Raw genomic sequence first — 23,491 nt, 5'->3', positions numbered from 1 at the left:
GAAGGGTGGTTTATAAATTTAATTGAGGAGGAGCAAAGAGACTTTCCCATTCCAAATAACTAAATAAATAATACAGCAGTGCAGTTCCCCTGAATACAGTATTCATTCCTTCCTCCTTTTTTTGCCTTTTTTTATTTCCCCAGCAGCTGAATTTCCACTAAATGAAAGTGAACACACACACACACACACACAAAGCAGTAAAAATAAACAGTTTGCATGCCCACACTTTTGCCGTCTCCATGGGGCAATAGTATAGTTAGTTTTACTAACTGGAGTTGCTGAATGTAACCATCTGTTGTATGTCAACCAACTTAAGGAGAGAGAGATCTAGGGGTTGGAGTTTTCCTCAATTCCATAACGGAGTTCTAGTTAACTCTTTGCTATCCCTTTTACTATAGAAACAGCTTCTGAAATGAAGGCAAAATGTACACAGGAACTGCACTCTCTCACTTCCACTCTCTCACACGTGGCTCTGCCTGCTCGCCCCACCCCCATGCACTTTAGTCTTGCTGAGATTTAAAGGCACACACACAGCTTCCAAAACACAAGCAGTTTGCTAGCTTCTAAACCTGCCTAAGATCTAAAGGCACATTGTGGCTGTTGGAGTGGGGCTTCCTCCCACTGCCCATCTGGCTGGTGGCAGGAAGGAGCCTGCAAAACCAGGGGATTCTAGTCAACTCTTTGCTATCCCTTTTACTATACAAACAGCTTCTGAAAGGAATGCAAAATGAACACAGGGACTGCAATCTCTCGCTTCCACTCTCACACTCTATGCTAAAGAAACTAAACTCTACAATAACCAAAGACCTAGCATGTTGTAGCATTAAGAGTTCTGGAAGAGGATGCAGGAGACCAGGGTTTAAATCCCCACGCAGCATATAGCTCACTGGATGACCATAGGCAAATCTCTATATCTCTCAATCTAATTTACCTCACAGGATTGTTGTGAAAACAAAATGCAGGAGGAAAATTGCCCTGAGTTCCATTGAGGAAGAGCTGGATAGACTTTCAAGCCATACTGGGAAGGATGCACACCAAGAACTATATTTACATTTTGTAGCCATGGTCACACTGGCCTATTCTTGATTCTGTTATTTTAAAGATAGTTATATATTTTAATATTCCATGTATTTTTTTTCCTTTCTGTATTCATGCTATGCTTTATACTTGATATTTTTTAGCTACGTATTTGGCACTGAAAATAAAACAGGCGTGCTTCAGTCTTGGGTCGAAAATTATCAGTTGGTGTCAAAAGTTTATCATGTCCAGTTAAGAGTAGAAAGGCCACACAGGTATGGTGTAAAACATGTCCTGCTATCCTCCCTTGAGAACAGCTTGTTAAGTAGATTTAAAAAATAATACATCACCACAGGAAAAAAGAGGCAGCAGTACTGTGTTGGCTCTTAGAGTATGACTCCTGTTACTTAACTCTGATATTAACACAAAGAACTGGGTTTTTTAAAAAAATTACTTACACAGTTTTTATGAGATAAAAAGTGTTGTGTTAATCTACAAGCTCCTTGTGGATTTAGACAAATTCAAAAGCAAGGATGTTTTAAATAAACTAAACTAAAATACATCCCTCAACCTGAGACAAGACTGTTTTTCAAACAAGTTGATAACAGTTTGATCTACATGGTGCTTTTAATATGGCATTGGGCCTATATATAAAGAGAACTGGCAAACATTCATTTACAGGAGCCAGGAAAAGCAGAACTCTGTACACTTTCTTAGAACTCATATGCCCAACCAACATTGGCAGAATAACTGTACTACCTATGGAATAAAGTTTGAGCCCAGGGGCACCTTTAAGACCAACAAAGTTTTATTCAAGGTATGAGCTTCCATGTGAAAAAATCACTTTTTCAGATAAAATGAAATGGAAGAAGATCATTCAAACATGCTTTTCTTCTGACATATTTATTGCTTCAATCTGTGTCCCCCCCCCCTTAATTGGATCCATATAGCTGTTGATCCTTGGCTTATTTTTATTTTGTCTCAAAGTATCTTCATCATGTTATATGCTAATTTACTTTTCAGCCCTGTCTTGAAGTCTGAATGGTTTTCTTCCGTTTCATTTTATCTAAAGAAGTGTGCTCACACACGAAAGCTCATACCTGGAATAAAACTTTGTTGGTCTTACAGGTGCCTCTGGGCTCTAGCTTCGTTCTGCTGCTTCAGACCAACACAGCTGCCCGCCTGCATCTGACACTGTCTATGAAAATCCGTTTTCCTCTCCTACAATACGATGGGTATGACGATGCTCACACTCCACTACAGTGGAACAAACATTGCAGACACTGAAGTCAGCACATGTACGTGCTTTGCCCAGGTCAAATCTTGATTTACAGAAATGAAGAATTTCATAAAGAATATCTTGATTTTAATCTTCCCAGCAAACCACTTCTTGCCCAGATGAACAGACAAATTAAAACTATTTCAAAGAAAATGAATATCTTAAACATCTCCTTTAATAGACTGAGATGCCTTCTAGGCTGTGATGTGGGGATGGGGTCTGAAAACTCCTAACTTAAAAAAAAAAGAAACTGTATTAATAGAATTGATTCTCGATATTCAGCAAAGGAGAAACGAGGGATCCTTAATGGGGCCATACAGCACTTCCAGAACTGATTTACCACTCTTGGTGTGTGTGGGGGGGCAGATACAGAACTTTGGGGGGGGGGGGGCAACTGGAGGGCAATCAGAATTTTAGGCAGACCAACTTGCAGTGACTTCTGGCAGCCCGCAGAGGGAAGTTGTTTTATGTTGTGTGGCTCACCATGTTCTAACGTAAAAATCCTCAGGCCCTTTAAAAGTGACACACAGCAAATAGCAATCCAATCTAAATATTAAAAAGTTAGCAGATGGCCATCAGGTACACTGAATTTCTGCCTGAGATTTCTATACTGTGCGCATTTATCATAAATATGACTTTATGACAGTAAACAGCATTTCCTTGTCTGGTAGATTATTTTTAATGTCATAAATTAATGTCTTAATTACAGATGATCTCTAGGTTCATCTCAGCTCCAGAGGTTGGCAACCCTATTCAGTACCCATCCATTACCATGGATAGCTTTCCTTATTATTAGCTAGTTACCCAAAAATACAGAATTCTTATCACAAATTATAAACAACATTCCATAAAACATAACATTGCATAGATTACTTTAGTCTCATTTTGTTATTTCATGTAACATCTGTTCCTTTCTTTTCATCTTCTCCTATTTCTAGTTAATGTTTACTGTGTCATTTGTTACTATATAAAATATTACTAATTTGGGAAAAAACCCTAAAGTGCTATGTAGATTCTCCTTGGCGTCAAAACTGGTTTACCATAAAACGTCTTTCTGTAAAAGCAAACAAAAAGAGGCCTTGGATGCGTAGCACTATTGTATAGTTCTTTAGATCCCAGTCTATAAATGTAAACAATTGCAACTAGAGATTTCCCCAGGCCTACCCACTCACTCACTATCAATATGATGGGAGGGCCCGAACCACCAGCTATATTTGAAGTGGCCTGAGGCAATGGCAGTAAGAAGACCCAGACCTGGCAACATTGAAATTGGAAGGAAGACATGGAGGTGGTGGCTTGGGGCCCCTAGAGAGAAATGGAAACAGAAACAAAAAGACCACCCAAAACTCCAGAACAAGATCCTGGGGAAAGACTTGGCAATGCACAGCAGTAGTGATCTTCTTGACAGCGGGGCTTGTGAGAGTCTAACTCAAAACCCAGTTTAACAAACACACAAAGCCCAGGAACACACACAGAGAGATCACATTGGGCTCAAGGTGGCTCAAATATGCTACCACCTGCCAATATACTATTCCCAGAAAGGGTTAGCCATGTATTGCCATCTTCTTGCCAACTGGGCAAGTAAAAGGGGATGGCTCTGGAGGACTCAGAGTCTGGACCCAGGAAAGAAATGTGGTTGCTGTATGAAAATGAAGACCTGTCTACTAGTTTCCTTGGGAAGTTGGCCATATACTGCAGTCACTTTGTCAGTGGTACAAGTGAAAGAGGACGGTTTTAATAGCTGGAGGAACCCAACTTTGAAGCACAAGTTTTCTCTGGTCAGTGCCCACCCCTTGGTGAAAGTTCAGGTTCTTCACCATGAGGCAGATATAGGTACGTTCTAGGTAAATAAGATTTAAGGTTGATATTCCCATCCTGTAATAGAGCGACATCAAGAAATATTAACACCTATAGTTCAACCCTCAGCAATCTCATCAAGGCTTCCCAAGATTCCTTTGTCTATCCCTGAAAAAGCAATCAAGGCATTGTCTTTGGGGCAACCACATCAGATAGCCCAGAGAACATTTTCTCTATAACTGACAGGACTCTACACACCAGCAGGATGTTTGTGTTCTTGACATCACACCTCACACACCCCTTTGTGCATGAGTTTTCTTTTATTTGCCTCTTCATGAAATGCTGGCCAGTTCACTGCCTTCACAGACAGATTTTCTAGATTGATAAATATCACATCTCCAAAACCACTATCTCCTCCTCCTTCCTGATTTCCATTTGTGTGTTTGTAAGTATATTTTTGTGTGTTTATTCTTTTATTATTTTCGATAAAACTATTTCTAGTTGAACACCTAACTAATTAATTTTGAGAATTCTCTAAGTGAAAATCCTGGTATACATCAGTGGAGATCCCAGCTACCCTCTTCTAACTAGACTAATTTTCTCCAATTAATTAGGAGATTTTCAATTTGGTTAACACAAAGTACTGAATGATTCCACTCAGTGCCTAGAGGGAAAGAGCAACCAAAATCTGAAATGGGGTCACTCAAAGCCCTGGCCAACAAGACACACAAATGTCTGGAAAGAGCTGGTTGGCCATGCTCCGCAATCACCTTGCCAGCAGGGCAAGTGAAAGGGGATGGTTCTGGACTGAGCCATAGAACTAAGGGAAGGCCCTCCATACTCCTCCAAACAATTTGTCATGCCCCCCCCCCCCCGCTTGCAGCCAGTATAAGAAGGATGCAGTCATCATTGGTGACCCCTAGTGACCATCCAGAAGGATGGACCAGGCCCCATACCAGTAGCTTACAGTCTCCTTGCCAGCATGGTGAGTGAGGGGGAAGGGGTCATGCATTCAAGGAAGGGATGGAAGCAATGCTCCCTCTAAGCTGTGGAGTATTGTGAGCAAAAATTATACTTCATGAGCTACTGGCCTAAAAGCTGAGAGCTACTGCATAAATTAGTTTGCTCTGGGGCCATTTTTCTTGAGCTGTGACAAAAATGTGTGCGCCAGAGGCTAAAAAACTATGAGCTAGCAAACACTAACTCAAGGGAACACTGGATGGAAGTTAAGTATGACTAGGTGCTTCCAGTGAGATCGGCCCATTGGACTTACCTTGAGGGGTCCTTCTCCTCAGAGGTTCGGAGGACATCTCTGTGGGTTATTCCTACTGTTCCTTCAGGGAGGCAGGAACACTTTTTTCACCTTCCTGTTGGCGCCTTTGGAATAACCCTGCCCTCAGTTGTGGGACTCCGAAAGCAGTATCGTCTTCCCTCTAACTAGAAGGACTATAAACACAACTAACAACTCATACTAAAATGTAAACTGTAAACTTGAACTCCGATAATACTGAAAGTAACACAGTACAAGGGAGATAGGCTGTAGAAAGAAACCTAAGAGATGAAAATGAATCTGGGAGTGGCGAGATGTCCTCCGAACCTCTGAGGAGAAGGACCCCTCACGGTAAGTCCAATGGGCCATTCTCCCTCAGAGGTTGTCAGACATCTCTGTGGGACCTACCAGAGCAGTCCCCTTTAATCGGGTGGGTCTTCATCGCTGACCTCCCCCAGAACATGCTGCAATACCTTTCTCCCAAATGCTGCATCTGCTGATGCCATGGAATGGATCTTATAATGCCTTATGAATGTAGACGGAGAGGACCAAGTAGCAGCTCTACACACCTCTTCGACTGAAGCCCTATTCAGCAGTGCCGCGTTTGTGGAGGCACTCCTAAGTGAATGTGCAGTAATTCCTCCAGGTACCTGTAACCCTGATGCCCTATATGCTTCACTGATACAGGCCTTCAGAACTACACTAATTGATGAATTAGACATCTTGTCTCCAGCTCTTGGAGGAGAGATGTTGATGAACATGTAGTCAGTTTTTCTAATTGACTCCGATCTTAGAATGAAAATCTTCAAGGCTCTGCGCACATCTAAAGTATGCCAGACTACCTCCTTTGGGTGTTTGGGTTCTGGACAAAAAGTGGGTAAGTAGATTTCTTGTGAGCGGTGGAACCTAAAAGCAGCCTTAGGAAGGAAGGAGGGATCCGTGTGCAGAACCACCTTTTCTTTGTGGAACACGCAAAGACCCGCCTTCACTGATAAGGCCCCCAGTTCCGAAACTCGACGTGCAGACGTGATGGCTACTAAAAAGAGAGTTTTCATTCGCACCCATTTTAAGTCCACCTCTCGAAGAGGCTCAAATGGTTTCTTAGTAAGCGCTGATAAAACGGTATGGAGCCGCCAAGACGGAAAACGATGGACTGTCGGAGGAGACTTCAAGTTTGCCCCCTGCAAAAACAACTGGATGTGTGGATGTTGAGATAGCCTGAACCCTCCCACGACCGGTAAGACCATGGACAGGGCAGCTCTGCCTTCTTAACGTAGCTGGTTGTAACTTGGACTCTAGTCCCTCCTGCAGGAACGCTAGTATCTCCGCAACAGAGGGATTCAGCGAAAAAACCTTTTTCCTACGACACCATCGGACAAAAGCCTTCCAGGTAGTGTTGTATATGCGAACTGTGGAGGGTCTTCTTGATGCTAGCATAGTGTCCGTCACCTCCGGTGAGTAACCTAGATTTCTGAATGTCTCCCGCTCAATCTCCACGCGGTCAGATGAAACCACTCCGGGTCGGGGTGCCACACCGGACCCTGATGGAGCATGTCGGGAGAAACTGGTAGCAACATCGGAAGGTCTATTGATAGCTCTGTCAACATTGAGAACCACGGACGCCGTGGCCAATAGGGAGCTACCATGATGATTTCCGCCTGTAGAACTCTCACCCTCCGCAGAACTCGAGAAACCAGAGGGACCGGAGGAAATGCATACAAGAGACCTGGAGGCCATATGGCTGTCAAGGCATCTGTCTGTTTGGCTTCTGGATGGAAGAACCTTGTGAAGTACCTTGGTAACTGGGAGTTTGTGTCTGAAGCGAAAAGATCCACCTCTGGTTGACCCCAACGCTGGCATATGAGATCGAATATGTCTGAGCTTAAGGGAAGCTGGCTTTTCCCATTCTGCTCTAACCTGCTTTTCAAAGTATTCTGGAAAAGGGAAGACTTGTTCAGAAGTTTCCCCCCTGGGCAAGAACTCAGAATTTCCGCTGGTTCTTGACTTAAACTTCTTTGATTTAGCTACCTTGGCTTCCTCATCAATAGGCCCCTCCTCAATTTCTAATGCTGAAAGCGTTTTGGCTAGGAGAAACTGGTAATCTTCCTGACCGAAGAAACGACTAGCCTGCTCAGGAATTTTAACCTCCTCCTGTTCCTCCTCAGAGAAGCATTCCCCCTCTTCCCTGTCTTCCTGGTCAGAGCCAGATGCTATAGACTCAGGCTCAAAGGATAAGGACTGGGAAGACTGCACTGGGGCCTTTCGCGCTGCCTTGGTGGGCCAGGAGAAAGAGCGGGGAGGATCTGAAGGAAAGGTTGGTCCTTGAGGGAGAAGCCCCATACGGGCGCAAAAGGAGCCCATTTCCTCCTGCACAGCTCTTCTAATAAAAAGCATAGCCTCTGGGTTCAGAGGGTTGCCCATTTGTACATTACCCCCGTCCTGGAAGCCTTCGATTTGCGGTTGCAGGTAGTTCTGAGCCTCCGGAGTGCCTGCTCTTGGGGGTTGGAAGGTCTGAGAGCTACGCTCCGCACTTCCAAAATGGCCGCCGCTGTTTGCTGCCACCCCGACGAACGTAGCCGGGGCCTCCATTACGCGCCGCTTCTTGGCGCTGGCAGCTGACTCGTCTGCGGCCGCGTCGGGAAGGGCGCGAACAAGCCGCGAAGGCAGGTCGGCTCCTTCGACGTGAGTCAGCGCTGCTAGAAGCGCGGCACGCGACTCTCCCTCCTCGTCCGATAGGAAACCGTCCCTACTACAGGCCATTCTAAACGACCCAAAAAAGTTCCCTCAGTTGTCTTTGGTCAGCAAAAGGCAGAAGGAAGGGAGGGATAAATTAGATATGGAGAAGAGAAGATATGGAAGGGAAAATGAGAAGAAGAAACAGAGAAAAAAGGCTGAGCCTAGCCTTGTGCTGCTGCTCCCTGTAGAGGCAGGAACAAAACTGAGCGCGGGGTTATTCCGAAGGCGCTAACAGGAAGGTGAAAAAAGTGTTCCTGCCTCCCTGAGGGAACAGTAGGAATAACCCACAGAGATGTCCGACAACCTCTGAGGGAGAACTAGCTCACAGCAACATCCAAGAAAGATTGACCATGCCCAGCCATGCCCAGCAGGGCAAGTGAGAGGGGAAGAGATGGCTCTGCATTGGGACAAAGGGAAGACCACCCAACCATGCTTTGGCTTGAAGCTGGTATAAAAATGATGTATTGTTCAGCGGTTGCTTGGATTTGCAATTAGGTAATTAATACCACAGAAGTGCTGACCATGGTACTGCTTTCACCTTGCCAGTGCCAGTGAGAGGGAGAATGACAAGCCAAACTCCTGAACAAACCGCTGGAACAAGGACTGCTGTATGGTCACCTTGCCAGTCAGGAGGCCACCAAAACAATTACCCAAGCAACACCCAAATGTCTGGAAAGACTCAATTGGCCATACCCTGAACTCACCATGCCAGGAGAAAAGTGAAAGCAGATGGCTGCTTCCCTCCATGGAACAAGGGGAGGCCCTTTCATGTTCCCATAAAGGAGAGCCCATAAATGCAGAAGCCTGGATGGAGACTGCACAATGTGGTGGATCAAAGACCACCCAAGTCCACCACAGATGGCACCACACCACAGTGTCTCTGCCATGACAACTGTTGACTAGAGGCAGGTGCTGTGAAGTGTGGGCCAACAGCTATGCACAGCAATTGCCTTGACAGCAGGGCGAGTGAGAGGATGGCTCAGAGCCCACCCAGTGCAACAAACACCCAAACGCAGGCCAACATTGACATATCACAACCGGAAGGTGTCCCCCAAACATGCTACTGTCCTGTTTCCAGGAATTGTTGGCCCTACACTGCTATCACCTTGTAAGTGGGACAAGTGAGATGGTGGCTTGAAGCCCTAAGACCACCCAATGCCTAATGCACAACAGAAAAAAGTGGACAAAAATCAGAACGGGTTGGGTTGGCCATACTTGGCCTTGCCAACAGGGCACGTTACAGGGTAGGGGTTTTAGTCTGGAATCCTGAGCCCTGGATGAAGCAAAGGGAAAACCTGCCAGACACCTGTATGCGATCTGTCATGCCCGCCACCCAGGCTCTGGCTCGCAGCCAGTACAAAAAGGATGCAGTCACTCAGATGTGCACAACGCTATTGCAAGTGGGTACGAACTCTTCCTATGAATTCTTCCGCTCTGAAGATGAGTGGAAACACATGTGAAGCCACAGACACCCCTCAAATATAAAAGGGCCAGGAAGAGTTTCAACAGGGGCTTCCCAAGATTACCCCACACAGCAGTCTGGCAACCAGACACCCAAGCCAGGCATCACAAGGAAGTAAAGCATACCCTTATGTTCTTATGTTCATTTTCAAGTACATCAAGGGTTGGCATAGAGAGGATGGTGAAGAATTGTTCTCTGTTTCCCCAGCAGGGCAGACCAGAACCAATAGGTTGAAATTAAACCAAAAGAGTTCCCAGCTAAACATTATGAAGAACTTCCTGGCAGTTAGTGGGACAGGCTTCCTCGGTAGGGTGTGGGCTCTGCTTCTTTGGGGTTTTTTTAAATTTAAATTTAATTTTATTTATATTCATTCATTCCTTTATATTTCTATCCTGCTCTTCCTTAAAATGGGCTCAGGGTGGGTTACATCAATAAAATTTACATAAATATAAAAACTAACTTAGCTTAGATGGCCACCTGACACCAATGCTTTATATCCCATGAACTTCAACAGATCATAAGAGGGGGAGCAGGAAGACATGCAGCAACGCTTCCTTCTTGTGGCCCTCCTTACACGTCCAGGGAAATGCTGATGGCCATTTTGGGGTCAATAAGCCATTTTTCTGGAAGCCGCTTGGAGGGTTTTTACCATCTTCTGGCCATATACACACCAGATAAAATGAGATAAATCTCAACTACTAAATTTTAAAATGATTCATCACCTATAGTAATGACGATAGTCCACTGCCTCAAAAGTGAAAACTTCTTTTATGCATAAGACCAAGGGTGCTTTATGTGAATCTACTGTCTAGTAATACACAGATTATGCCAGTTTGATTGTACAGTCTTGTCAGCGCTCATGAAGGGGGGCTGATTTTCTCAACTCTACCCATTTATTTAGTTGTCTATTATTCACAAATGCCATTTAAACACAGACACAAAACCATAATCAAAAGATCCCAAAGGCCCTGAACAATAGGTGGGCACATCAAATCCTATATAGTCCATGAACTATGTTTCATCTTTCCAAATGCTTATTAACCTACCTGTTTGTACAGCCCTGATGTAAAAGTGGGGGGAGTGTGTTAGCAAACACTTGACAAGACACAAATCACAACTAATGAGCTGAATATAAAATGGTTATTCCCTCTGCAAATTGATTATAATTGACCCACGTTGGCATTTCTCTGTTTAAAAAGAGCCAGTCTAACATAAAGGGCTCAGAAGACCTTTGGAAAACATTTTAAGCTCAAGGCAGTGCAGAACCAGGCAAAGGAATAGATTCCAAATAATTCGTTAAAAATGGGAAGTGCTGAAACTTTGACAATTTTCCAGAGGATGGAAGCTTCACAGATGTGAGGCAGCTTTTGAGAAAGTCTATTTATCCCCTTTTCTTAGATGAAACACCTACCAATATGTAACTCTGAGGTATACTTTTAAAAAACCCAAAATAGCAATATGAGTTTAAAAAAAATCAAGTAGAGTAGCAAATATTAACTCCATGGTTTTTCTACTCATTTATGAGGTCACTTTGCACCCTGTTCATCCTACAATTTTTAAAAGCACCTCTCCTACAAAAATCAGATGATCTGGTGTATCTTGCAGTTAATTATATTTTGAAAAGAAAGCAGCACATATGGATGAAAGGGCAAATACAGAAACAGTACACAAGGAGTGGAGTTTTCATTAAATGAGCTGAACTGTTCCATAAATTGAACTTAGGAGAGCACAAGCTGTGTACAAGTGAGGTTTCTGTGTATTTAGTATTGGGGGAAAGTGCTACATTTTGCTGAAATGGAACCACTGGACATCTGAAATTTAATCGCAAACACCTAGACTGGATGCAAGACTTTTGAATTCCTTAGTGGTTTTGCACGTCACCTTATGTCATAGTACAGAAGAGAAAAGAAAAGTTGTTCCTACCAGCTTTCCTTATTCTTCTACCCAACCATATGGCATAAAGAAACACAGCTATCCAGGGAATCTGGTTATGTTGCTTAACAGGGGAAGATGAGAATAGCTGTTGTCTAAGAAATTTTCCTGGGAACAAGTCCTATTGCATGATATGGGACTTATTTCCAAGTCAATCTGCTTAGATGGCTCACTTACTCATGCTGGTGTACAGATGTGGAAGGCAGCACAGGCTCAAAAATCAGCTAAATTGCAATGCTGTATTATGCCCCTTTATTTCTCAGGGAAAAGCAAGGCAAGAAGCTCAACCATTATTTTTCTTTTCCATAAGAAGGAAAATGTAGACCATGTCTGAACTTCCCTTCTTCCCTTAATAAAAATATTATTGATTTTTTTAAATCCCTGCAAATCATTGCCTTGGGGCAATTTCTGTTACATGCAGGTTCTCACATTTAATTTGTAATGTATACTTTAAAGCAGAGCGCATAAATAGAGACTCCACAGAGATACCAGGAGGTTTTTATTTGAAATGTATGAAATTATATATGAAACATCAGTGACCAAAACAAAAAAGCGATCAAAACAAGAAATTAATTGATATAATTCCATCTCTATCTACATTTTAAACACACGGGATCTGATAAGAAAGTGCAATCAAAGAGATGCTACTGGTTTGAAATATTTACCAAATTAAAACATGCATAGATTTCCTCTTGTTCTTTTTTTATCTGGACAACTGTATGTGAATTCTTAGTATATGAGATGGTGTGAGTGAATCACACACAGTTACAGCATATACTCCTTTGCACCATGCAAATGTATGAAGGTGTCAACTGAATGCACCCCAGTTTTATAAGGGGACTATTTTTGGCAGATGGTAATCAGGAATAGTACAGAATATTCTCAAACTCTGAACTTTTTATGAATCAAAGTTCTCAAAAATGGGATTTTTGTATTGAACGTATTACTAGTTAGTACAGGTGATTTTTATTTAGATTTAGATAAATGAGTGAATATTAGCTTTGTTACCTTTGTGTAGATATACGTACCAACAAAACTATACAAGCTATATATAACACACATAAAATTGTATTTGTTCCATATTTGTACAGATATGTCTTATACATAGTTAAATATCTATACAGATTAGCGATGTACAAGAAAAAATCCTTTTTTAACAAAGTGGGTATATTGGACCTGAATAATATCAGTATTCCTGAATATTCCTGAATACTGATATTGGTACTGTGCTCAGATTGGGGGGGGGGGATATTCAGGAAGCCCGAATATATTTGGCTCCATTATACCCTATGGGGCCATTATGGTCAAAGGGATATCTCCTAGGCCTAGGGTATATTCAGTGGTCGGGGGAGGGAAGTGGGTTTGAGATAGAGGCACCAAATTTGTAGAGTAGCTGCTGGAGCCTCTCCCCAAAAGAACCCTTAAGTTTCAGAAAAATTGGACCAGTGGTCTAATTCTATAGACATCCAAGGAAGATTCCCCCCATCCTCTATTGTTTCCAAAGCAGAAAAGACATACAAAGAAGCTCAGTAGATTGTCCCAGAGACTCTCTGCAGTAGAGAGTGAAGTGTGAGGAGGGGCATGTTTGCAAGACAGAAGCAGAACATGTGCAATGTGCCCAGCAGAACCAGTACCACTGTGGAAGTACCAAAAACCCACCAGGATTAAGGTCAAATGTGAAAATCTCTTTAGTATAAACTGAGGGGGCCATTTCTGCAAGGGCAGCTGAACCAGTGCAACATACTAATGCCCAGCAGCAGAACCCAGTGTCATTATGGCAAATGCCAGCTCAACAGGACTGAGTTCAAGCACAGAATCACAGTTTAACCAAGGGGAGATGCAAGGACAGCAGAACCAGTGTAGTAGCGCCCAGCAGCACAGCCCTGTGCCAACCCACTAGTGCCTAGCAACTGAACCCAGTGCCACTATGGCAAATGCCAGCTCACAGAACTGTGATCAATCACACAATCACAGTCCAAGCAGGGGAGGGGGTTGCAAGGAAAGCTGAACCAATGTAATAGTGCCCAGCAACACAACCCAGTGCTAATGTAACAGTAGTGCAGAAACCCAACAGAACTAACCAATTTCACACCAGAGAATCCCAGCAGAGCTATTTTTAAAATTGCCAGAAGCAAAGGCACAGAAGACTCCTCAGTGGAGGAGCGTTAGCCTAGGTGCTGCATCTGCCCTGATAGAACCTTTGTGTATGTCTTGGAAAATATCTTTTATACCAGGGGTGGCCAAACTTGCCTAATGTAAGAGTTACATAGAATAAACATCAGATGTTTGAGAGCCACAGGATATGAATGTCTGATGCTTGAGAGAAGGAAGGGAGGGAGGGAGGGAGGGAGGGAGGGAGAGAAGAAGGCAAATAGACGAGGGGAGAGAGAGGTGGAAAGAAAGCAACTTTGACTTTAAATGCATTCTCCAAGCCTCTGGCTGGCTTAGCTTGGCAAAGTTATTTAAAGTGAGAAATGTCTTCTCCAATGGTCTTCTCTAGCTGATGGGGCAGTGAGGGCTTTGAGAGCCACACAATATGTGTGAAAGAGCCACATGTGGTTCCCGAGCCACAGTTTGGCCACCCCTGGTTTAAACAGTGGAGCTGGATATGGTGTTATGCCCAAAGACCTGGCCGTTAACTTATTGTTCCGGATGTGACTTGACTTTCTCTGTCACACTTCCCATTCACAAAACATATACTGCCTTTCAAATGGGAGGTCCTCTATTTTTGCTCTCATGTCCTGTGAGAGGGCTGATGATCGCAGCCATGAGTGTCTCCTTCCCACTCTGCTCGAGCCAATGGCCCTACTGTTGCAGTCAGCAACATGTCTGGCTTGTTGAGTTGTTGATATCAGAACTTTAGTTAGTATTTGTTTCCATCAGGCAACATCTCTACAAATTGTGTCACTTTTTCTGACAATAACATCTGGTAACAACCCATGATTACAGTAAAGTCTGTCACCCTCTGGCCAAGAATGCCAAATGAGTCAATCTTGTATCCTAAATAGTTCAGCCTTTGGACTTCTTTATTGGGAGGTGGTGAACAGCTGCCTGCTCTTTCTCTGGCTGGGAAAATGTCTGGCGCAAGACAGTTTGCTTGTGGATGGCAGAAGAGATAGTCATAGCAATCCTCTCTTTTAGCTGAAGCTGGAAACAGGCTTAGCCCAAACATCCATGGCTATATCCTGAAGCATGGGAACTGTGACAGGACCAGAGCCAGGATTATATAAGACTTTTAAAAATGTGAGGACTGTGGGTCCAAAATGGCCTGAAATGACAACCATAAATCATAATAGGAGTCGATTGCACCTTTAAGGCCAACTTAGTTTTATTCAGAACATAAGCTTTCATGTGCTCTCTAAGCACACTTATGTCAAGTCTGAATATAACTCTGGCTCAACCAAAGAGCATGCTGGGTATAACCAAAGTAGAACCAAAGTAGAACCAAATGCTGCTAGTGCCTCTCTACTGTCCCCCCTCCCTTTTCTTAGAAGCTCTCCCTGCTTTGAAATGGTGATGTGTGAAAAGTCTTATCTGAACCTTCTCAGCTCAGGCCCGGGGGAGTCGTAGGAGCCTGGTAAAACATCAAGGCCAATATGCCTAATCAACATGAGAATGTTTTAGTAACATCTATGTGTGAATGTCCCCTGCACAATCTCCCTGCCCGTAGGAATGCTTTTGAAGTACTCTTTATATGCCATGTATTTACTGTATGGTTTTAGTCTCTTCAAGCCTTGGCCTAGGCCACAAGCATCCAGTATCAATAAACTAGTTTCTTTGTATCTACATCGACTCGTTATTGAATCTGCCGACTTGACAACTTCATCAGATGAGGAATCTGGCACAGTGAGCATAGCTGGTAGGCAGTAGCCTAGAGTGCAAAATGGTACAGATTTAAGAATCAATGACAGTGAAGTAAAATTATCTGGTAGGCAGTGATTTAGAATAGTAAAATTAACAAATTGAGCAAACCTTTTATCTGAGTAGCATGAGCATGCGAAAGCAACAAAACAGTAGTATGTCAAAACGTGAGAGCATCTGTCAATGACTCTATTGCTACGAACCGGGAAGGAAGGAATTATTATGTTTTCCCAACTAACCCACCTTTAAACGTGCAACATACATATAGTTTGTCATTAGGAGAAAAATACATTAAAATTTAGTGGGAGATGTGTTCAATATATGTAATGGGATAAGCAACCAATATCCCTGTTTGCCTTAAGGACTTGGCGATCTTGGCTGGAGGGGGCAAGGGTGCCGTTCGAAATCTGGACGGATCATAAAAACTTGGAGGCGCTCACGGGGCGCCGCAAGCTGACAGGGAAGCAAATCCGGTGGGCGGGCTTCTTCACCAAATTTGACTTCACCCTGAAGCACATCCCCAGCTCTAAGAACTTTCTGGCGGATGCCCTCTCGAGGCTCCCTCAGCACGAGAGTCAATGGGAGGAAATAATAGACTCTCCAATACCCCCCGGGGCAGTAGCTGGGGCGGTGCAAACCCGGTCGAAGGCGACCCCCAAGCGGCCCGAACCCTGGAGGGGAATAGACTGATAACTGAGGGCAAAAAAGAGGGGGAGGAATGGCCAGAAGGATTGCTGAAAGGAGAGGGGGGTTTCTGGTACCATGAGGGGAAACTGTATGTTTCAAAAACTTTGCGGCTGGAAGTCCTGCAGCACTGTCATATTAATAAACTATCGGGCCATTTTGGCTACATAAAAACTCTCCATCTGGTGAACAGGCAATTTTGGTGGTCCCAAATGAAAAAGGACATTTCCGATTACGTACAGACATACCCTACTTGCCTCATGGCAAAAAAGAGAGGGGGCAAAGTGCCGGGACAGTTGCAGCCCCTTCCTACGGCTAAACGGCCATGGTCTGTAGTATCATTGGACTTTATTGTGGAGCTGCCGCCCTCCCAGGGGCGGACGGTGATCTTAGTCCTGGTGGACACCTTTTCCAAGAAAGCCCATTTCGTCCCGTGCAAAAACCTGCCCACGGCTAAGGAACTAGCGTATTTATTTTTCCTGTACGTGGTCCAGGTCCACTCATTCCCCAACAAGGTCATTAGCGACCGTGGGCCGCAGTTCATTGCCAACTTCGGGCAGGAGTTTTGCAAATTGACTGGGATGGAACAGGGGCTGAGTTCCGCCTACCACCCGCAGACGGACGGGCAGACAGAACGCGTGAACGGGCTTCTGGAGCAGTATTTGAGATGCTAGGTAAACTTCCAACAATCCAACTGGGTGGAGCTATTACTGTTTGCTGAGTACGGGTACAACAACAGCCTCCACAGCTCCACTAAAATGACTCCCTTCCGGGCGGTAAACGGCTACGAGGGAAAGCCATTCCCTTCTTTGCCAGGAGGGGGAAGTGACTCCCAGCCAACTGTCAGCAATGGTGGGGACGGCTGGAGAAAACCTGGAAAGTAGTCCAGGAGAACCTGGAAGTGGCCAAAAGGGATTACAAAGCCCAATTTGATAAGAAACATGGCCCAAGTTGGAATTTCAAAGTAGGAGAGACAGTGTTCCTATCGACCAAGAACTTGCCATTGCCACAAACCTCTAGGAAATTGTCCTACAGATTTCTGGGGCTCTTTAAAATAAAAAGAGTGATCAACAAAGTGACTGTAGAACTGGAGTTGCCCAAACTGTTTAGTAAAGTGCACCCTGTTTTCCATTGCAGCCTTCTTCGTCGAGATCCGGGTGGGTCGAGGTGGCACCCTCGAGGTCCGGAGCCCAAACCCATCTTGGTGAAGGGTCAGAAGCACCACAAAGTGAAGGAAATCCTTGACTCTAAAATCCAAAGGGGGGTCCCTACACTATTTGGTGTGCTGGCGCTATTTTCCACCTAGCTGTGACGAATGGGTTAAAGCCTCTGATCTAAACGCTCCGCAATTACTTAAGCAATTTTACCTACTGCACCCAGACAAGCCCCGAGCAAGAGCTTAGGGGGGCAGTATGTCAGACTCTGTTCATTGATACTATTTCTGAATGCTGATTACTAACCAGATTGATTAATAAATATATATGCTTACTAACCTATACTAGTAGAATAGTGGAAGGGGGGCTAAGTAGGGAATAGCCAAAGAGTAGCTTCCCCGGAATATCAAAGGTTGTTAGGCAGTCTTTGAAGTAGAAAATGCCTGGCAGATTCTCACCTCCCCCCTAGAGGCAGCAAGGACATTGCTGCCGGGAAATATAACCACCAACTGTAGAAGATAAGGGGGAGGCATGTGAAAAGTCTCACATGCAAAGGCAGCCTTTGTTTTGGGAATTGGGGGTAGTTGTAATTGCTTTGATGTTAAATGTTAAATACCAATGACTTGAACTGCTCACCATCAGTTCTAATGTCTTTCATACTGAAGTAACTTTGGGGAATACAATAAATGCAACTTTGTTTCAAATAACCAAGTCTGCTCATTTTGGAACTTCAATGAACCTTTGCTGACAGCTGACAGCTGAATGCATCTGAGAAGTTGTATCTAGTGAGTACTCTAACCTGGGAACCCACAGCCAAAGGGAGATATTACACTGGAGAGCCAAGCTGAGTAGATCCAGGGGTGGAAGGGAGAGAAGCTTGCAATGCCCAGGCATTTCATGTTTTCCTAGGCTCAGAGGATTTTATATTTTTTTAGTTTATACTTTTAGTTTCTGCTGTGATCCTTGTGCTTTTCTTGATGTTTTATTTGTAAAACTGCATTGACAAATCCCACTATTTCTTCACCTTTCAATTTTAAACAAACTACTGCAACAGTTTTAAACATGTTTGCATTTAAATAAAAATCTATTTGTGTTTGTTTGTATTCTTTATAAAGTTTGTATCTCTGCTGCCTGGCATTACATTTTATGACACGCATGGCCCAGCCCTACAAAGTTCCATTTATGTCAGATCTTGCCCTCGTACCAAATGAGTTTGACACCCCTGTGTCATAGAGGGAGTAGATGGTGGCATTTCAAATACTTTGTCCTCCAATAATCCTGGAGACCATGCAGCATACCTCAATGGAAAAGGCGCCTTTGGACATGAAGACAGCTTGAAATCAACTCTTGTAGGTGAAGCATGGCCTTGACTTTGAGACAAATCTTCCAGCTGATGTTGATGTGGTGCCTATTATCACTCCCAAGGTGACAGTGAAACTCAACATCCAGGAGTCTGTAGACTTCAAGAGCAGAATGGTCACTGCTGAGGTGAAGGAGATCGGTCCTGGGGCAGGCTCTTTGGTCTTTTTGGGTCCTGGGGATCTTTGGTCTTTTTCTTAGCTTCTTTTCATGGGTGGTTCTGATGCTGTTCTAGTTGTGGTCAGTTGGCCTTGGACTTCTGATACTGGCAGCATCGGCAGAAAGGCTACCAACAGAGCTCTCACTTTTTTGTCTGACTGAGTCTGCTTTTCCTCATGGGGATCTGGGGCACTCAAGAGCTTTTTGTCATTGTGCAGCTTTAAGTCTAGCTGCTCTTCCCTTCTCATGCCTCTGAGGTAAGCTAGTGACAAGCCAGACAAGAAGCTGTGTTGTGGCTTTCTCCCAAACATAGTAGACACGATTTATGGTTGTCATTTTGGGCCATTTTGAACCCACAATCCTCACATTTTTTAAAGAGGGCCATCTTACCAGTTCTGTTGATCAATTTTTGTAGAAAACCTTTGCACTAATCAACTCCTGATAAGCCAACAAAGAAATTCAAGGAAACTATTCTCTTTAGAGCAGCAAGAAGATAACTGAGGAAAGAGTTCTCTCCCTGCCTCTGTCATGTGATCCTTTGGGCTGGAAACGGGACTCTGCAGAGAGAGAGGAGGGGGAGCACTCCTAAGGCCTAGAATATTCTTAGAAAAACTTGGAAGCTCATCTCTGCAGCTGGCCTACCATCATGCAGTCACCTTGTGGAACTGCACAGAATCCACAACAATAAACTGCATGGACAAAAGTCATGTGTGGAAATGGATCTGCAATAAGGAATTGGCTGAGATTGAGCAAAAAAGCTGGCTGGATCCAACCCACTGCATTTGGGAAAGGAAGAAAGCCTGTGGATTAGTAGAATTATTCTCTAAAAGGTAAATAAAGTATCAATAAGCAGTATTCCACCACACATGATAATGTACCTGTAATGTAACTCTGAATGTTCTTAATGTCTTCAATTGTTGCCCCCAAAGCCATACCTGATTCTATAAAGCAAATAACACAGCTGTACATATGAGCATCTCTGATTCAAGCCCTGTATTTTTAAAGATTAAGTTACACTATTACATCCAGCCTGATGCCCTTTCAGAGAGTGAATCCATTAATGATAGCCCAATTGGGTGGTAACAGTTATCAGCTACCTCACATCCTCTGCAGCTGTTCACTAGATTCCGCCCCCCCCCCCCTGCACACTTATCAATGTACTTCAAATCTGATTTGGGACTTTGTATGCTGTAATAATTAAATCATTGTGAGGGCTCTAAAAGCCGGCTCATCCTTTCCACAATAAAGCTAGGACAAGCTAATGAGAATACCAACAAAGGTAAAGAAATGGTGGCAATTTTTTCAGTGTATCCTTATCTACACTTAACCTTGATACCAATGAAGAGGGGCATGGCGCAAGCACCTCTTTTTATAATTTGGGTAATATTACAGATTTCCCATAGAGTGAATTAAGGCACAAGTTTTCTAAAATATCTGTTTGCAGGGACAGCTTTAATCCATGATCCTCCTCAAACACCCAATTTATTTCAATGCCATCCGTGGGCTTGTTATTCTCAAATGTCATGCACCCCCAGACTAGGCCTTTTCAGAGGTTATTCTAGAAAAGGTCAGCAGTCAAATACCCATCAATACACATAAAATAGTTGAAAATGCTAAGTACTGGAACATTCCTTCCTTAAGTATAATTTCTATCATTCCAAAACTGTATTCTTTCCTTAGATAATGTCTGGGAACTACGATAATAAGGGCAGAGGCCAACAATTTGTGACAAACCAAAATTAACACAGCACAACAGTCACACATTGTCACTGCCAGAGAACCCTCCATCTGGTACAGACCAAGATGAGCATTAACATGCATGTTTTACTGTGCCCTTAGAAGGTCATAATCTATTGTCAGCTATGTGGCTTCACATCTAGGACAGGCACTGGACAGAATTCTACAGTGGACAAGGGGGAACTAGGCATTTTTTAAAAAATTAAATCCACAATGTTCATTGCAAAGTGGAGCCCTTACAAGAATACCAAAACTCTCATTTTGTTTCTCCTCTTTGTCCAACACCACACTAATACCCGGTCTTCCTTTTTTGCCCCCTCACAGTCTAATATCACTACATCTTTGGCTTCATACTTTGCTTTTATGCCTGATCCACTTTTCATGTTATATTCATATGACTTTCTATTCTGTCCCTGCTAAATCAATGCTTGTTAGTACTTTTATGGTCCACATTAGGATTACATACCAAGGATTTCTGTTCTGTCCCTGCTAAATCAATGCTTGTTAGTACTTTTATAGTCTGCAATAGGATTATATACCAAGGATTTCTCCTAGTATAATGCCCTACTTTTTGCTTTCTTCCATTTGTATTGTTATTCATCTTGCTGAACCCATTCCTTTTTGTCAATCCCTGACCTTTGGACATCACATCTGTCCATCAGCCATTCCTCTATTATTAATACTTCCTCTATTTACAGCTTCCAATAACTAATTGCTACTTCTCATAATGCTGTTTCCCCACATAGCAAAGCTTCTGAAAGATAGTTGTTTAATGCAAGAAGGTATTCATTTATGGAAGCATGCTAGGTGGACTGGCCCCAAATGCAGGATTTGGGCCTATGCCATCACAAAAGGCTCCTGTTCACATTAGAGATAAGAAGCTATACTAAGCAGACCTTTGATCTAACAGAACAGGGCATATAACTTAGGCAAATAGCACATGTTCTGCATTTATAACATTGAAATTTCAGTCCACAGCAACTTTTACCTTTCTCCATTTGCAGCAAGGAAAAGAATCCTGCCTGCAGCCCTGAAGAGTTGCTGCCAGTCAGAATAGAGGATACTGAGCTAAACAGCAGCAATTTGAGCCTGGATTCATGAAGGGGAGTCAAAAATTCAAATAAATGTGTATAGAAAAGCACTTGTTGCCTTTTTGCAAATTATAGCCTATTTTTTTTGTTATTTAATCAAAAGACCTTTATGTTTAGCATCCAAAATGTTCCCTTTAATAATACGTTATTAATCTCAACTAACTAACTGACTAAAAGCAAAGCCATTAATTGATTAAAGTTCTTAATCAGTCCTTGTTAAAATCTATTTGTGCTCCATCTGGTGCTGCTAAGAGACTGTGGGGAACATACCTGATTTAGAAAGCCTTATCTTTTAACAAGACTGTCCCTGATACACAGTACTCAAGACATGCAATGGGATTTGAGTGGAACTGGAAAAACTTGTAGGTTTCTGATTCAAATCCTGGTGACAATGGCTCCCTAAATTTGGAAACTGAAGAATAAAGATAATATCTTTTATCCAGCAAAGTGTGCAGACAGAGTGTTCCTGCATTTATCTCAATTCCTGAAGTCCCTTTAGATCCCCAGAAAGATAATTCCTGAGACATAACGTTTTCCAACAAAGGACAACTGCACTGGAAGGGCTGCACTGAAAAGGGGTATGAAACTGCCCCCTTCTCACTCTTCAGTCAGCAGAAATAAACTAACATCAGATGGAAGAAGGGCAATTTCACCCCCTTTGCTCTCCTTACAACAGCCCTTCTCAATATTCATGGCCATTCCTCCACAGGGGTCCCATGACCTCATGAATGATCTTTCCAAGGGTCAAAACAGGCTGCAAGAGTAGAGAAGAACAATGGGAAAATCAGCATTCTGTACACACTTCAGCATTCTGTGCACAGTTCATTGGCTATAAACCAACGTTGATTTCACTAGTTCAGGAATACCTTGTTATATTACAACTAGCAATACCATGAGTATTTTATATAGCGAATCTGACACAATGCTTCTATATAACACTACAAAATTATACATCCTACATTGCACATGTACAGCTGCAGTGAACATTTAGAAAGGATCTAATTGCTCCTGTATATTTTTAAAATTCTGGTGGTAAGGCTACCCTGCCATTTTCTAATAAAGTCAGCAGTACAGACGATTAGTATGGAAAGATATGTATAATTAATACACATTACTAATTTAATTATTGAATCTTCCCAATGCATAAAATGTCATAACTACAGACGTGATGTCTCAGGACCTCCAAGGAGCTAGAAGCCAGTGATTTGTCCTATTAAGAAGGAATTTAAATGACACATACAACCATTTCCAAAGGATCAAAAGGGACTGGACTTTAACCTCAGCAACAGCATAGAATTTAATGCTGCCTCTCGTTCATGTTCATGTGCAAAACTTCATACACTGAGGAAAGTTGAAAACATCCCTTGAGTAGGGTTTTAAACTTATATGAAGATTATAGGCCCATAATAAATTCCAGAAGAACTACATTGTCAGGCAAAATATAGATCAAATTCCTAGAAGTACGCAATAAATCTTAGCTATCATACAGAGGTGAAGTTTAGCTGCAAGGTTATCGCAAACTATTGCATCAGAATGCCGTAGTCTTATGAAGTTAATCAATTTTTTTCTCATTATGCAAAATTTATGAATAATAAAATCTATACAGAGAGCAAATATACCTCATACAGCTAATCTAAGCCTATTTGTCAGTGTAGTGAATTTGGAGGACACAGGATCAGAACGGTTTATGTAGACCCTCACCGCAAGGATGAGAATGTGTGGTCTCTCTTTAGCAGCGAGAACCAACCTGAGCCTTCTGTGCCGGGCAGCAGTGCAGAGCAAGGCAAGGCCACTGACAATATTCTGTATGAGATTCAGAGCCCTGTGCCTACGACTTTGATGCCCAGAATACATAAGGAGGCAAGCAGAGGGAGCCTTAACCCATCATGCCTAGCTCAGTGGTCCAAACTGCAGCAACAAAGCTAGAATACAGAATGTGTTTCAATTTCCACT

The 23,491-nt window shown here is 43.0% G+C and overlaps 1 protein-coding gene across 1 annotated transcript in view; it reads right to left on the bottom strand.

The window, feature by feature from the left end:
* Positions 1-23,491, bottom strand: part of THSD7B (thrombospondin type 1 domain containing 7B) — a 713,545-nt gene that overhangs the window by 677,164 nt on the left and 12,890 nt on the right. The gene's annotated exons all lie outside the window — the stretch shown is intronic.

This window comes from Heteronotia binoei, chromosome 16, assembly GCF_032191835.1.
Source record: "Heteronotia binoei isolate CCM8104 ecotype False Entrance Well chromosome 16, APGP_CSIRO_Hbin_v1, whole genome shotgun sequence".
Lineage (NCBI taxonomy): Eukaryota > Metazoa > Chordata > Lepidosauria > Squamata > Gekkonidae > Heteronotia > Heteronotia binoei.
This window is presented reverse-complemented; position numbering and strand designations above follow the sequence as displayed.